The sequence below is a fragment of the Oncorhynchus mykiss genome, chromosome 11 (assembly GCF_057628025.1).
Source record: "Oncorhynchus mykiss isolate SJ-2025 chromosome 11, ASM5762802v1, whole genome shotgun sequence".
NCBI lineage: Eukaryota > Metazoa > Chordata > Actinopteri > Salmoniformes > Salmonidae > Oncorhynchus > Oncorhynchus mykiss.
In genome coordinates, this window is record NC_143032.1 from 64,215,436 (window position 1) to 64,223,425 (window position 7,990).

A 7,990-nucleotide genomic window follows, 5' to 3' on the forward strand; every position below is an offset into this window, starting at 1 on the left:
GTATTTGTTGTGGTAAATGGATGGTGGTGTATTGTATTTATTTTGGTGTATTGTATTTGTTGTGGTGTATTGTATTTATTGTGTTGTATTGTATTTGTTGTGGTGTATTGTATTTGTTGTGGTGTATTGTATTTGTTGTGGTGTATTGTATTTGTTGTGGTAAACTGATGGTGGTGTATTGTATTTGTTGTGGTGTATTGTATTTGTTGTGCTGTATTTGTCGTGGTAAATGGATGGTGGTGTATTGTATTTGTTGTGGTGTATTGTATTTGTTGTGGTAAATGTATGGTGCTGTATTGTATTTGTTGTGGTGTATTGTATTTGTTGTGGTAAATGTATGGTGCTGTATTGTATTTGTTGTGGTAAATGTATGGAGGTGTATTGTATTTGTTGTGGTGTATTGCATTTATTGTGGTGTATTGTATTTGTTGTGGTAAATTGATGGTGGTGTATTGTATTTGTTGTGGTAAATGGATGGTGGTGTATTGTATTTGTTGTGGTGTATTGTATTTGTTGTGGTGTATTGTATTTGTTGTGGTGTATTGTATTTGTTGTGGTAAACTGATGGTGGTGTATTGTATTTGTTGTGGTGTATTGTATTTGTTGTGCTGTATTTGTTGTGGTAAATGGATGGTGGTGTATTGTATTTGTTGTGGTGTATTGTATTTGTTGTGGTAAATGTATGGTGCTGTATTGTATTTGTTGTGGTGTATTGTATTTGTTGTGGTGAATGGATGGTGGTGTATTGTATTTGTTGTGGTAAATGGATGGTGGTGTATTGTATTTGTTGTGGTAAATGGATGGTGGTGTATTGTATTTGTTGTGGTGTATTGTATTGTTGTGGTAAATGTATGGTGGTGTATTGTATTTGTTGTGGTAAATGGATGGTGGTGTATTGTATTTGTTGTGGTGTATTGTATATGTTGTGGTAAATGGATGGTGGTGTATTGTATTTGTTGTGGTAAATGGATGGGGGTGTATTGTATTTGTTGTGGTGTATTGTATTGTTGTGGTAAATGTATGGTAGGGTATTGTATTTATTGTGGTAAATGGATGGTGGTGTATTGTATTTGTTGTGGTAAATGGATGGTGGTGTATTGTATTTGTTGTGGTAAATGGATAGTGGTGTATTGTATTTGTTGTGGTAAATGGATGGTGGTGTATTGTATTTGTTGTGGTAAATAGATGGTGGTGTATTGTATTTGTTGTGGTGTATTGTATATGTTGTGGTAAATGGATGGTGGTGTATTGTATTTGTTGTGGTGTATTGTATATGTTGTGGTAAATGGATGGTGGTGTATTGTATTTGTTGTGGTGTATTGTATATGTTGTGGTAAATGGATGGTGGTGTATTGTATTTGTTGTGGTAAATGGATGGGGGTGTATTGTATTTATTGTGGTGTATTGTATCTGTTGTGGTGTATTGTATTTATTGTGGTGTATTGTATTTATTGTGGTGTATTGTATTTGTTGTGGTGTATTGTATTTGTTGTGGTGTATTGTATTTGTTGTGGTAATTGGATGGTGGTGTATTGTATTTGTTGTGGTGTATTGTATTTGTTGTGCTGTATTGTATTTGTTGTGGTAAATGGATGGTGGTATAGTGTATTTGTTGTGGTAAATGGATGGTGGTGTATTGTATTTGTTGTGCTGTATTTGTCGTGGTAAATGGATGGTGGTGTATTGTATTTGTTGTGGTGTATTGTATTTGTTGTGGTAAATGTATGGTGCTGTATTGTATTTGTTGTGGTGTATTGTATTTGTTGTGGTAAATGTATGGTGCTGTATTGTATTTGTTGTGGTAAATGTATGGAGGTGTATTGTATTTGTTGTGGTGTATTGCATTTATTGTGGTGTATTGTATTTGTTGTGGTAAATTGATGGTGGTGTATTGTATTTGTTGTGGTAAATGGATGGTGGTGTATTGTATTTGTTGTGGTGTATTGTATTTATTGTGGTGTATTGTATTTGTTGTGGTGTATTGTATTTGTTGTGGTGTATTGTATTTGTTGTGGTAAACTGATGGTGGTGTATTGTATTTGTTGTGGTGTATTGTATTTGTTGTGCTGTATTTGTTGTGGTAAATGGATGGTGGTGTATTGTATTTGTTGTGGTGTATTGTATTTGTTGTGGTAAATGTATGGTGCTGTATTGTATTTGTTGTGGTGTATTGTATTTGTTGTGGTGAATGGATGGTGGTGTATTGTATTTGTTGTGGTAAATGGATGGTGGTGTATTGTATTTGTTGTGGTAAATGGATGGTGGTGTATTGTATTTGTTGTGGTGTATTGTATTGTTGTGGTAAATGTATGGTGGTGTATTGTATTTGTTGTGATAAATGGATGGTGGTGTATTGTATTTGTTGTGGTGTATTGTATATGTTGTGGTAAATGGATGGTGGTGTATTGTATTTGTTGTGGTAAATGGATGGGGGTGTATTGTATTTGTTGTGGTGTATTGTATTGTTGTGGTAAATGTATGGTAGGGTATTGTATTTATTGTGGTAAATGGATGGTGGTGTATTGTATTTGTTGTGGTAAATGGATGGTGGTGTATTGTATTTGTTGTGGTAAATGGATAGTGGTGTATTGTATTTGTTGTGGTAAATGGATGGTGGTGTATTGTATTTGTTGTGGTAAATAGATGGTGGTGTATTGTATTTGTTGTGGTGTATTGTATATGTTGTGGTAAATGGATGGTGGTGTATTGTATTTGTTGTGGTGTATTGTATATGTTGTGGTAAATGGATGGTGGTGTATTGTATTTGTTGTGGTGTATTGTATATGTTGTGGTAAATGGATGGTGGTGTATTGTATTTGTTGTGGTAAATGGATGGTGGTGTATTGTATTTGTTGTGGTGTATTGTATTGTTGTGGTAACTGTATGGTGGTGTATTGTATTTGTTGTGGTAAATGGTTGTTGGTGTATTGTATTTGTTGTGGTGTATTGTATATGTTGTGGTAAATGGATGGTGGTGTATTGTATTTGTTGTGGTAAATGGATGGGGGTGTATTGTATTTGTTGTGGTGTATTGTATTTGTTGTGGTAAATGTATGGTAGGGTATTGTATTTATTGTGGTAAATAGATGGTGGTGTATTGTATTTGTTGTGGTAAATGGATGGTGGTTTATTGTATTTGTTGTGGTAAATGGATGGTGGTGTATTGTATTTGTTGTGGTGTATTGTATTGTTGTGGTAAATGTATGGTGGTGTATTGTATTTGTTGTGGTAAATGGTTGGTGGTGTATTGTATTTGTTGTGGTGTATTGTATATGTTGTGGTAAATGGATGGTGGTGTATTGTATTTGTTGTGGTACATGGATGGTGGTGTATTGTATTTGTTGTGGTGTATTGTATTTGTTGTGGTAAATGTATGGTAGGGTATTGTATTTATTGTGGTAAATGGATGGTGGTGTATTGTATTTGTTGTGGTAAATGGATGGTGGTGTATTGTATTTGTTGTGGTAAATGGATGGTGGTGTATTGTATTTGTTGTGGCAAATGGATGGTGGTGTATTGTATTTGTTGTGGTGTATTGTATTGTTGTGGTAAATGTATGGTGGTGTATTGTATTTGTTGTGGTAAATGGATGGTGGTGTATTGTATTTGTTTTGGTGTATTGTATATGTTGTGGTAAATGGATGGGGGTGTATTGTATCTGTTGTGGTAAATGGATGGTGGTGTATTGTATTTGTTGTGGTAAATGGATGGTGGTGTATTGTATTTGTTGTGGTAAATGGATGGTGGTGTATTGTATTTGTTGTGGTAAATGGATGGTGGTGTGTTGTATTTGTTGTGGTAAATGGATGGGGGTGTATTGTATTTGTTGTGGTGTATTGTATTGTTGTGGTAAATGTATGGTGGTGTATTGTATTTGTTGTGGTAAATGGATGGTGGTGTATTGTATTTGTTGTGGTGTATTGTATTTGTTGTGGTAAATGTATGGTAGGGTATTGTATTTATTGTGGTAAATGGATGGTGGTGTATTGTATTTGTTGTGGTAAATGGATGGTGGTGTATTGTATTTGTTGTGGTAAATGGATGGTGGTGTATTGTATTTGTTGTGGTAAATGGATGGTGGTGTATTGTATTTGTTGTGGTGTATTGTATTGTTGTGGTAAATGTATGGTGGTGTATTGTATTTGTTGTGGTAAATGGCTGGTGGTGTATTGTATTTGTTGTGGTGTATTGTATATGTTGTGGTAAATGGATGGTGGTGTATTGTATTTGTTGTGGTAAATGGATGGGGGTGTATTGTATTTGTTGTGGTGTATTGTATTGTTGTGGTAAATGTATGGTGGTGTATTGTATTTGTTGTGGTAAATGGATGGTGGTGTATTGTATTTGTTGTGGTAAATGTATGGTAGGGTATTGTATTTATTGTGGTAAATGGATGGTGGTGTATTGTATTTGTTGTGGTAAATGGATGGTGGTGTATTGTATTTGTTGTGGTGTATTGTATTTGTGTGGTAAATGGATGGTGGTGTATTGTATTTGTTGTGGTAAATGGATGGTGGTGTATTGTATTTGTTGTGGTAAATGTATGGTAGGGTATTGTATTTGTTGTGGTAAATGGATGGTGGTGTATTGTATTTGTTGTGGTAAATGGATGGTGGTGTATTGTATTTGTTGTGGTGTATTGTATTGTTGTGGTAAATGTATGGTGGTGTATTGTATTTGTTGTGGTAAATGGTTGGTGGTGTATTGTATTTGTTGTGGTGTATTGTATATGTTGTGGTAAATGGATGGTGGTGTATTGTATTTGTTGTGGTAAATGGATGCTGGTGTATTGTATTTGTTGTGGTGTATTGTATTGTTGTGGTAAATGTATGGTGGTGTATTGTATTTGTTGTGGTAAATGGATGGTGGTGTATTGTATTTATTGTGGTGTATTGTATATGTTGTGGTAAATGGATGGTGGTGTATTGTATTTGTTGTGGTAAATGTATGGGGGTGTATTGTATTTGTTGTGGTGTATTGTATTGTTGTGGTAAATGTATGGTGGTGTATTGTATTTGTTGTGGTAAATGGATGGTGGTGTATTGTATTTGTTGTGGTAAATGGATGGTGGTGTATTGTATTTGTTGTGGTGTATTGTATATGTTGTGGTAAATGGATGGTGGTGTATTGTATTTGTTGTGGTGTATTGTATTTGTTGTGGTAAATGATGGTGGTGTATTGTATTTGTTGTGGTGTATTGTATTTGTTGTGGTAAATGGATGGTGGTGTATTGTATTTGTTGTGGTAAATGGATGGTGGTGTATTGTATTTGTTGTGGTGTATTGTATATGTTGTGGTAAATGGATGGTGGTGTATTGTATTTGTTGTGGTGTATTGTATATGTTGTGGTAAATGTATGGTGGTGTATTGTATTTGTTGTGGTGTATTGTATTGTTGTGGTAAATGTATGGTGGTGTATTGTATTTGTTGTGGTAAATGGATGGTGGTGTATTGTATTTGTTGTGGTGTATTGTATATGTTGTGGTAAATGGATGGTGGTGTATTGTATTTGTTGTGGTAATGAGGTTTCATTGATTCAAAAACTCCATTGCTTCAACCTTCCTTAATTGAACTAGTGCCTAAATGTAATGCTGTGCAGTATATGCGACAAGAATACTATATCAAATAAGGGTAGTACAGATAGTATTTGTACAATGTGGGGCGGCAGGTAGCCTAGTGGTTAGAGTGTTGGGCCAGTATCAGAAAGGTTGCTAGATCGAATCCCCAAGCTGACAAGGTAAAAATCTGTCATTCTGTCCCTGAACAAGGCAGTTAACTGTTCCTAAGAATTTGTTCTTAACTGACTTGCCTAGTTAAAGGTTAAATAAATGAATGTGCGTATATAGTGCATTGGAAAAGCCAATTGTGTCAGCTACATTAGGCTTTCCCCTTGTACTATGATAGGACTATTACAAAGTATTAAAACCCAATTTGGATAGTCCCAAGTAGATGGTTTGTAGATGTTCACAATAACTGTCAACGTTTCAACTAACTATCCACTTGCCCTAAACCTAACCTTAACCTTAGCAAGCAGTTGCTTATCAACAGATTTGTTGATAGTATGACCATCTAAATAAAGTGTGACCTAAGTATTCTCCCAAAATCATATGATGGCCTAGAAATGAGAAATTGCTCAAGGCCATAAGGATTTCAATCTCTGTCCAATCTCAAGTGTGTGTATTCATTTGGGTCCTACAGTAGAAAGCCTACTCTTCAAATATTCTAAGGACATTTAATGGAGAATTTCCATGACTCAACTGTAGCGTCATGTTGCCTCTTCCTTCTGCATGTTACAACCAGTAGGTCTATCCTGAGCCCAAACAGTGGTTTCCAATCCATTTAATTGTGGAGTGGAGGTATGTTTTTTTATCACAGCTAGATTATAAATCAGGAGTGAGAGATCATCAGGCTAATAATCTCAGTCTTGTGACTCAGGTCAGGTGACCGTTCACCATGGCAACTTAACTGGTTAAACCAGAACCTCATCCCCACATGATTCATGACTACAGTCTATGTACAGTAGGATTACAGTAGGTGTGTTATTCCTCTCAAAGAGTAAGCATTACACCATGACATGCCGTCATCAGCAGATCTATGCGTTGAAACAATGTCTCAAAACGGGCTGCACCCACTCCACACCTGTTGTCGCCTTAGGATGCCACCATAGAGAAGAAACTGAGTTTTTGATTGAAGGAGAAGATTCAGGAGAGTGAAAAAGAGGTGGAAAAGGGAAGGAGGAAATGGAAAAGAAAAAGAGGGAGAGAGAAAGGAAGTACATGGAGAAGAGGGTGAAGAAGGAAATGGAGCAGATGAGAGAGTGAGAAGGATAATGGAAGGAGGGGAGTAGAGAACAAAGGAAGAGAATGAAGTATATGAGGAGGCATTAATGGAGCTGGAGAAAGACCAAAAAAGACTGGAAAGTGTAATACAGAATCTGGGGGACGTGATGGACAGCGTAGCGATGGCAAGGGATTCCCTCAGAAAGAGCAAAGAGAGAGAGCAGGACGATGAGAAGACAATAAAATAAATGCAGGATGAGAGGAGGGAGTTGAAGACTTTTCAAGAAAAAGTGCAAGAAAACAGGATGGAAAATACAGGTACAGACACTTCACATAACAAGAATTTGAGTGAACTAACTTCTGTAATTACCTCAACGGTAGTCTATAAGAGAATGATATTGACACCCTTGTTTGTGTACTGCACAACACCAGCGTCATATGAATAGAATACTATACAAGTACCTACAGTTGAAATGGAAAGTTTACGTACACTTAGGTTAGTCATTAAAACTTGTTTTTCAACCACTCCACAAATTTCTTGTTAACAAACTGTAGTTTTGGTAAGTCGGTTAGAACATCTAATTTGTGCATGACAAGTAATTTTTCCAACAATTGTTTAGACAGATTATGTCACTTATAATTCACTGTATCACAATTCCAGTGGGTCAGAAGTTTACATACACTAAGTTGACTGTGCCTTTAAACAGCTTGGAAAATTCCAGAAAACTATGTCATGGCTTTAGAAGCTTCTGATAGGCTAATTGAAATAATTTGAGTCCATTGGAGATTTACCTGTGGATGTATTTCAAAGGCCTACCTTCAAACTCAGTGCCTCTTTGCTTGACATCATGGGAAAATCAAAATAAATCAGCCAAATTGTAGACCTCCATGAGTCTGGTTCATCCTTGGGAACAATTTCCAAATGCCTGAAGGTACCATGTTCATCTGTACAAACAATAAAACGCAAGTATAAACACCATGGGACCACACAGCCATCATACCGCTAAGGAAGGAGACACGTTCTGTCTCCTAGAGATGCACCTACTTTGGTGCGAAAAGTACAAATCAATCCCAGAACAACAGTAAAGGACCTTGTGAAGATGCTGGAGGAAACGGGTACAAAAGTATCTATATCCACAGTAAAACGAGCCCTATATCGACATAACCTGAAAGGCCACTCAGCAAGGAAGAAGCCACTGCTCCAAAACCGC